Source organism: Dipodomys spectabilis, unplaced genomic scaffold (assembly GCF_019054845.1).
Source record: "Dipodomys spectabilis isolate Male_0828 unplaced genomic scaffold, ASM1905484v1 ptg000096l, whole genome shotgun sequence".
NCBI classification, from domain to species: Eukaryota; Metazoa; Chordata; class Mammalia; order Rodentia; family Heteromyidae; genus Dipodomys; species Dipodomys spectabilis.
Window position 1 is genome coordinate 12556214 of NW_024870773.1, and position 9393 is coordinate 12565606.

Genomic DNA, 9393 nt, shown 5'->3' on the forward strand with positions numbered 1-9393 from the left:
AGGCAGAAGGGGTACTGTAGGGAAAGAAAAAAAGAATGGGGAATAGATAGGAAAGAAGACACTATACTAGAACAACTCAGGTCATTTAAGGAAGTTTGAGAATAGAGTGAATGAAATGAGAAGGAAAAGGTTACTCCATCACTGAGATAATTAAAACGCTTAGATTAGTGCATCATGGCTGGAGAGAAATAAAACCTTAGGAAGGCAGCAAGTAGAGTAGACATTGACTGAATGAAGCAAACCTGTGCAGAGGGTACTGCAAGAGATAAATAATCCAGAACACAAAGCTTAGAGTCCTACAGTATTTAGGAGTGAATGTAAAAGACATTGAGAAGGGCAAGTCATTAGACTTTGATAAGCTTTGGGCTGCAGAGGTCAAAAGAGGAGATTAGATAAAAATGTATTCCCACATCCCTCCCAGCATTGAAGAGCACACACATGATGCATATGGAGGCCTTTGACTCAATACCTATAACACGGAGGGATATGAAATTAGTGTAAGCACCTTGACTGCTGAGCTGACTTCAGAGTCACAGCAATGAGAACTGTAGGTAGCACATTGCACACAGTTAACTGAGCCCATTGTTTACTGGTTTAGTGTTTGGCATGGGGTGGAGGCAGTGTTGGTGTGGCCCACATGGAGGTTTAGATTTCTCACAGAAGGAGGAGAAGAAGAAGGAGGAGGAGGAGGAGAAGGAGGAGGAGGAGGAGGAAAGAAGAGGAAGAGGAAGAAGGAGGAGGAGGAGGAGGAGGAGGAGGAGAAGGAGGAGAAGGAGAAGGAGGAGGAGGAGAAGAAGGAGGAGAAGAAGGAGGAGAAGGAGACGATCATCTCAACCAGAGAAGAAGGTGCTGAGCCAAATTTCCATCGGCTAGTTAATTCTCAGACAATTCATCTTCTTTATTTCTTTTTAGTATTATCGTTAAGTAGTTGTACAAAGGAGTCGCCATTTCACCAACTAGTTTTCGAATACAACATATCTTGGTCAATGTCAACATTCTTAACATTCTCACCCAACCCTCCCCTAAACACCTTCCCTCTCTTCTTCTTAATATTGTAGGATATACATAGATTCTTGGCTGTATTCTCTCCCTCTTATCCCCTTTACACATCTACCCTTTCCCCCTTGACCCACTCCTTTAGAGAATCAGCTTCCTGGTGTTTTAATTTGCTGAACTTTGATTTTGGCTTTCTAAGGAATTGCACTATTTACAATCTCCCTTGAAGCCACTGTATTTCAGTGAATACATTTGAATACATTTGCATAGAACCCAAAGTATTTACTTATAAATGTATAAGTTATATCTAGCTTCCACCTATAAAGAAAATATGCATGTTTTATCGCTCTGGGCCTGATACAATCTTTAGCCCTGAACTTAGTCATTATTTTCACATTTTCACCTTCCTTTATTAAATGTTTTATCAGTATTGGACATTGAGCCAGCCAAGTGTTGTGACTGCTAGAGAATATGACTATCATGGCAACTGTCCTGTCTGCTCAAAATTCATTCTGCAACATTTCCGAATGGTACTGCATTTATCCTGCAATAAACATGCACAACTGACTTGCAGAGGACACTTCAGAGCCCAAAGTCTCATTACAGCCCAGATTACTTGGAGGGAAAGAAAAGGAAGACTTCTAGGAGCAGGGTTGAGTTTACACTCACCCCAGTCACCAGCAGATCAAAGTTGGTCCACACGATGCATTTCACCTGAGTAAGATTCCCCTTGAATCAAAGCAGGTTTCTTTGCATAAAGTAAGTCAAAAACACATTCAGTTGGATCATTTCTAAGAATCCTTAAAATTCTCATAAGCTATCTTCTACATTGTTCTCATATAAAATCTACAACAAATGATGATAAATTCATAAGCCAATCAGCTAGTTCATTAATTGGCTCCAAACTACATCTGAAATATATTGTGTGATCCAAATCCTGAGTCTTGAGTACAAGAAAAGTTATAGCAAGGAAAGGCAAAGATGCCTTTTCAATCCTACTCTAGACATACTTAGCGGGTCTCTTTGGGTCTCTTTGGTGTTCTTCAGCCTGTCCTGTACCCTCTCTTGCTTCCTAATGGCTTCTAGTGCCACTACAAAGTCTTCTGCCTCTAAGCCCAGGGAATCACTCAACAACCTAAAACAGATCTCCCAAGCCACTGACTTCTCTCTGTCAAACTCTCCTCTGTACTTTGTACTCTCAATTTAAACTCGTCTATTTTTTTTTTCCTTGCAACTAATTCCAACAGAGACATTGAAAAGAGAGAAATCTTGGGGAATCAAGATGGCAGAGCAGTAACAGATTTACTTGAGCTCTTTTGATCACACAGCAAGGAGCTCCACTTCAAGACACCACACCAAACAAACTAGAAGTGATCCGAATTTAGCACCAACCAAAAAAAAAAAAAAAAAAGATTCAAATGTAAGCATCTACAACAGGGGAAATAAACACCAGAAGAAGGGGTGGCAAGGGAACCCATCTGTACATCAACTTCATAATAGCAATGTGAAGAGAGAGAGAGAGAGATCTAATAACATAACCCTCTTCTATGTATCTGAGTCTCTGATACCACCAATGTTATTTATATTCATACAAGGATACGTTTGCTCGTAAAATGAATTAGCTTTGTATATGAGCAGAGCAATCTGAAGTAAAACTGAGAATGGCTTAGAGAATTCTTTCCTTCATCTATTCAACAGGTAATTTTCTTCAGAGTCTGTTTCGTTCTTGGTATGGTATGAAGCCCTATGGATTTCATTCTGAAGGAGGAGTGCACTGACCAAGCTGAAGAAAGGACAGCACCTTCATTCCATAGTTACAGGTTCCTGCAGATAAAACATCACTGATGCAGTATGTGTCAAGGAAACTAATTAGGGAAAACAGAGCCACCACTAGGGAGCTTTCTGTTAGAAAAATCTGAGACCAGAAATCAGCACCTCTATGTCTGTGCTTTTTAACTACTGCTTTTTTGGTGGTACTAGGGTTTGAACTTGGAGCCTCATGCTTATTAGACAACTGTTCTACCACTGAGCCTATGTCTACCTTTTAGCCGTATGTCTGTGATTTTTGATGTATTCCTTTTCATTCTTCTTTTTATGTTTACATTTTCTGTCCTTGCTCATCTTCTGACACTCTTCTTCCAAGTAGCCAAACAGGTGGGTGGTAGCTTACCTAACTGAAGTCCCTCAAACAACAATTATAACATCAAACAGAGATAAATCATTTCTAATGCCAATATTTAAGTCACAGGACAGGCAAATTCAATGGAGAAATGTCTTCCCTTACCACTCTACCTCCCCCAAAATACATAAAATATGCAAGCCCCAAATTCTGAATAGAGTATTTCAAGTACTCCAATACTGTTATTGCCCATAGATGCCTTGTTTCATTTTAAAAATAGGCAATCATGACTCCTTTATATATTTTTTTCTATGAATAGCTGTACTATTTTCAGATGTCACCTGAAGGATGAAAAGGAATACATCAAAAATCACAGACATACGGCTAAAAGGTAGACATAGGCTCAGTGGTAGAACAGTTGTCTAATAAGCATGAGGCTCCAAGTTCAAACCCTAGTACCACCAAAAAAGCAGTAGTTAAAAAGCACAGACATAGAAGATTGATTCATATTTTAAGTTAGAAACAGAAGCATGGATTTTCTGATCACATCCCGATTGCTAGTTGGCAATTCATTATGTTAATTATAGAAGGGAAAGCTGAAACAGAAAATAAAATGTTTTACTCTAGCAAGGGCCCACCAAACCCTTAACTTACTAGCTGTGTTCCTTAGGGAAAGTAACTTAAATTTTGTAAGATATAGAATTCTCAACTGTAAATTAAGTAATTTATAACTTTCTATGAAAGTTCAATGAAGAGATCTATATTGTGTACATATTAATGACCGGTATGCAATAATTCTTTACTAACTTATGAATTGTTATGTACATATTATGAATAACTATGAATAAATTATGAAAATTAGCCACAGCAGAAACTAAATTTCATGATCCTCTGTATTTCATACATAACTACATAGAACCCTCATAGAACCCTTATAATTTATAAGTAAGTTTGGTGAAATGATCTATGTAAACTTCATAAGTCAATGTCTGGCATATAATAATTACTTAATAATGTATTATCTTAAATAAATAATGCTTCCCTGATTATTTATATTGAGGAAGTGATTTTAGTAATGTTTTATTGTCTTCACTAGAGCACGATACTCTGAAAGATATTAAACAAAGTATTGAAAGTAAGGAGTGAATGCCAGGCACCACTGGCTCATGACCATAATCCTACCTCAGGAGGATGAAATTTCAGGAGAGTGGATAGAAGCCTGCCTTGGGCAGGAATGTCTGAGACTTTTCCAATTAACCACAAAAATAAAAACCAAGCCATTAGCCTTGAGCATAAAAGCTCAAGGACAGTGGTCAGGCCCTGAGTTCAAGCCCCAAAACTGACTTAAAAAATAAAAAAGGAATATAAGTTTTAAAAAGGTCAACTAATTTCCTTAACATTATAGAACCATGAAAGGCAAAACCAGGACTTAGAACCATGTTGATTGAATTAAAAAAATATAAGCATGTACTGAGCATTGGTTACTCACACCTGTAATCCCAGCTACTCAGGAGGTTGAAATATGAAGATCACAATTTGAAATCAGCACAACCTGAGAGTCTCTATCTCTTGTTAACTAGGAAAAAACTAGACTGGTGGCATGGCTCAAGTGGTAAAGCACCAATTATGAGCAGAAAAATCTGAGAGTATGAGGTCCTGAGTTCAGGCCCTGATTACAGACATGAATGCATATATGTAGACATTCATACGCACGCACACACACACACACACACACATATATATATATGAACATTTAAGAGGAAAAAGTAGAAAATTGCCACTTCAAGAACGTCAAAAGCTAATAGTTGCTAGGAATTTGAAATAAGACTTTAACAAACATAATAAGTTTATTATATTAACTCAGATTTTTAAAAAATGGAAAAAATGGGTTTTAATTATTCATATATTTTATTTGTATAATTATGTATTTCTCTAATCAGAAATTGCCGTTACTACAGTAGATCCAAAATCATAATCAACAAATTTCTACTGCATGAACCAGGCCCTGTTCTAGGCTGTTAAAAATCTTTGCCATTGACAAACTCAGATTCATCTTTATTATTATTAAAAACACTCATAGCAAAACAAAATTGACATAAAACTCAAAGAGAAGCCGTGCAACAGTGGCTCACTCCTGTAATTCTAGCTATGCAGGATTACTAATCCTAGCTATGCAGCTATCCAAAGCCAGCCTGGGCAGGAAAGTCAGTAAGACTCTTATCTCCAACTAACCATCAGAAAACCAAAAGTGAAGCTGTGACTCAAAGTAGTAGTACTCTAGCCATGAGCAAAAAAGCTCAGGGACATTGCTCAGGCCCTGAGTTCAAACCCTATAACCAACAAAACATACACACACACACACACACACACACACACACAGATTTCTTCAAACTGTGATATATACACATTTTAAATAAATGCTAGATTGAGTCTAAAAACTGTTTTAGGTTTGCAATATAATGCAGCTTTCTCCAGTGGAAAACTGTTATAAATGGGGTTTCCTCCCCCAAACTTCCAAAACTATAGAAATTTCTAGCAGATTTCTTGGTCTTGAACAAGATGATGACAAAAATGCAGAACCAAGGAAGAGGAAATGAAGGTCAAAGATTAACTTCTCTTCACTGGAAGTTAGCTAAGGATAAACTATAAAGAAGTGAAATTTGCCCTCTCCTCTCTCCAGCCCTCTACAACAGCAATTTGTGACTCTTCTGCTACCCCTTCTCACCCTGGACACTGATCATATCCAAAGTCCCTGGTGGTTCATAAAGGCTAGACTAGACTGCAACTCTCAACACAGCTCTGAACGACAGGAATGAGGGTTCTGCTTCCACTGCTAAATAAGATCATAAACTAGTCTTATTATAAAAATCCCAGGTCTTTTGTCTGCATCAACACTTCTCAACGGAGAAGTTTGGGGCTGGATAATTTAGCCATTAAGATGGAGGGCTATCCTGTGTATTTTAGGATAGGAAGGCCCAGCCTTGGCCTCTACTCACTACATACCAGAGAGCCTTTACACTAGGACCAACCAAAAGGTCTCCAGACATTGCCATATGTCCCCTGAAAGGCAAAGTCCCCCGGAGTTGAAAACTACTCATTTCTATCAAAAACAACACATGTAGACTTTTTGTCTCCTGCATCTCAATGGTTCTTTGATTTCTGTGGAAAGACACATGGCTGTTTCTTTTTGAAGATGCTATTATTTTTGGCAATTATGTGCAGACCACACTGAACACCGTTCACAGGGAACCACCAGAACTGTGAAGCCCATCAGCCTCCCCTTGGGCACCTCAGCTGCTTGCCTTGATAGTGGGAAACGCTTGACCCACAAAGAAGATGGTGGTGTGTTGCACCTGTCAGGTGATGACATGGTATTGGCTATTTCTTTTCTTTTATCATTATTTTTGTTATATTTATATTGTCTTTCAGTAGAGTTACCATTCAGTTTATGAATATAATGCAGTTTGTTCAATGTCACACTTTCCTCATTCTCCCTTATCCCTACCAATCCTACCCTTCCCCTCAATTTTCTTAATTTTGTAGGATATACATTGAATTCTTCACTGCATTTTCCCCTAATTCATTAATTCATTCATTTATTGCTGATCCTGGGGCTTGAACTAGGGGTCTGGGTGCTGTCCCTGAGCCTCTTGGTACTCAAGGCTAGCGCTCTACCACCAGAGTCACAGTGCCAGTTGGGATTGGAGATCAGAGTCTCATGGATTTTCCTGCCTGGGTTGGCTTCAAACATTGATCCACAGATCTCAGCCTCCTGAGTAGCTAGGATTAAAGGAGTGAACCACTGGCACCAGGCTTACACTTAGCTACTTCTTACCAGGCTGGGCCCAGGCTTCTGTGAGGATTCTGCTACCCCCAGAATGATGGGTCACATAAAACCTACCGTGCCCATTTCTGGCCCAACCAAACCATGAAGACACTGGTTTGTGTAGAGACTGCCTAGAGAACCAGAGTAACTTCAGGAGGATCAAGTCATTTGAGGCCGATTGGATCAAAGAGATGCAAAATGTGGGGATTAAACTGAACTGGATAAAAACGAGTCCCAAAATATTGTCACATCATATAACCTCTCGGAAGATGGCTTGTGACCCAGTCTTCAATTTGGTAAAAATCCTCATTCTTCATTTTCCCACTGATTTTGCTCTCACTTTCCAGTAGATTGTTCACTCCACAAAGCAACTGTAAGCTCAGTGTTGGACACACAATGAACTAAGACAAACTAGAGAAGGAAAAAGATAGGAAAGGAAGGATGTTTCAGGAAGGCACTAAAACCTACTCGCACATATATTATTAGTCAAGAGAAAGTAACAGTCACATTTTCCTCAATTACTATTAATTAAACAATGTGAGAATAAACAGTATTGCTTCTAATCAACAGTGATATACAAGCTAAGAACAAAAATAAGGCATTGCCCACTTTTAATCCCACAATTTCAGATAATAAATGCCTGGACACTGGACAGCTATTTCAAAATAGTAACACAAATGGCTTCCTTGTACTATGTCCAAATTTCAAATTACTCTGATTAATGCATGTATGTAAAACAGGCCTAGTGAAGGCTATGCAGCTTACTTTATTGTAATGCATAAGAACGTGAATGAGTTAGAAACTTAGTATATCATGAAGAAGTCAAAGAAGTTTAAACAAACAAAGTTCATGATAAATCCCTGGTAATCTCACTTCAAAAGGACCTCGCAATATATATATTATTCTGTAGAGTAGTCAAAAATAACATATTTCTTTGTAAGAACACAGGTTTACATTAACTACAGCACAAAAATTCCACAATATTGTTCAGGTAAGTGCATGTGTTTTGATGCCTTGAGCACATATCATTTTTAAATTATATGATCTAACGCCTGCAAACATTTGTGCATGTCAGTACTGGGGCTTAAACTAGGCACTGTCCATTAGCTTTGCAGCCAAAGTTGGTGCTCTATCACTGAGCCACAACTCCATTTGTGACTTTTTGCTGGTTAATTGGAGATAAGAGTCTCATGGAATTTCTTGCCTAGATTGGCTTCAACCTTTGATCTTCAGATCTCAGCCTCCTCAGTAGTTTGGATTACAGGTGTGAGCCACTGCTACCCAGTCACTTCCAACCTTTTTTCCACAAAGCAGATTCTGGAGTGACTGGATTTTATTGGGATTTTTGCATTTCATGAAAGCTTTCTGAAGTGAAGCTGCTGCTGTGACTTCTTGGACCACATTGTAATAAGACTTTCAGGTTAACTTTTTCATTAGTCTGATTCAAACTTCACTTGTAATTCTAAGTTTAAATATCAAGCTATTTCAGGATAAAGGTGTCCATTAAAGCCTTTCTTCCATAGTCATGAGTATTCAGCCAAGGCTGACTAATGGAGCTTCTTCAGGACAAAGGAAAAAGAGCGAAAAGAAAACATAGCATCCTCAGCTCTTTGCCTCAGTCATTTGCTCCATCAAGGGCTGTTTCCCACCATCACGCTATGAGAAGATGGATGAGTGCTGAACCCAGCAGGCCTAGTAGAGCAAGTTCTAGAACTGGAATCTTTACCAACAAATAACAATTAAAAGTATGAAAAACACACTTGAAACAACACAAATCCCAAGAACTAAATTTTTTGGGGTTTGATGGTATTAGAGTTTGAACTTAGGGCCTCATGCTTGCCAGGCAGGGGTTTTACCAATTGAGCCACATCCCGGCCAATTTTGCCTTATTTTGGTTTTCATATAGGGCCTCACACTTTGGTTTCTACGCCTGCCTCCCATCTGTGATTACAGAGCTGAGCCAACACACCCAGCTACAAATTCTTTCATTTTAGGTCAAAAAGTAAATATGTATTGAATGATAGGATGGAAAGTGCAGTCTAAACATTATTTTTATGGATAGTGGTATTGGATCAAGAGAAAATCAATCTTTTGGACTTTATCATTTCTGAAAAGAATGATCATCCTCACCATTGTTCCAAAACATAGTATTATGGAAACATCATTATTTGTAACTATTATTAATGTCATAAAATGCTTTGTTTGTTATGTCTTTGCCCAATAATTTATTGTATAATGTTTTTTTAAATACATCAACAAAGGGTAGGTCTTATTATTCTTTGCATTGTTTGTGGTTAAATAGCTGAATGTTTTTAATATTGTAAGTACTCAACAAGTGTTTGTGAAAGTAATCTGATGGTATGGAGGGTATGCTCTGTGTTGAGAAGATACCTGTCTGTGACAGCCAACAGTGAAGGACTATAAGCTTCAAGGAAAACTCATATTTCATTTA

General features: G+C 38.2%; 1 protein-coding gene across 1 annotated transcript in view; it reads right to left on the reverse strand.

Annotated features, from left to right (window-relative positions):
* Positions 1–9393, reverse strand: part of Plxdc2 (plexin domain containing 2) — a 388918-nt gene that overhangs the window by 353815 nt on the left and 25710 nt on the right. The gene's annotated exons all lie outside the window — the stretch shown is intronic.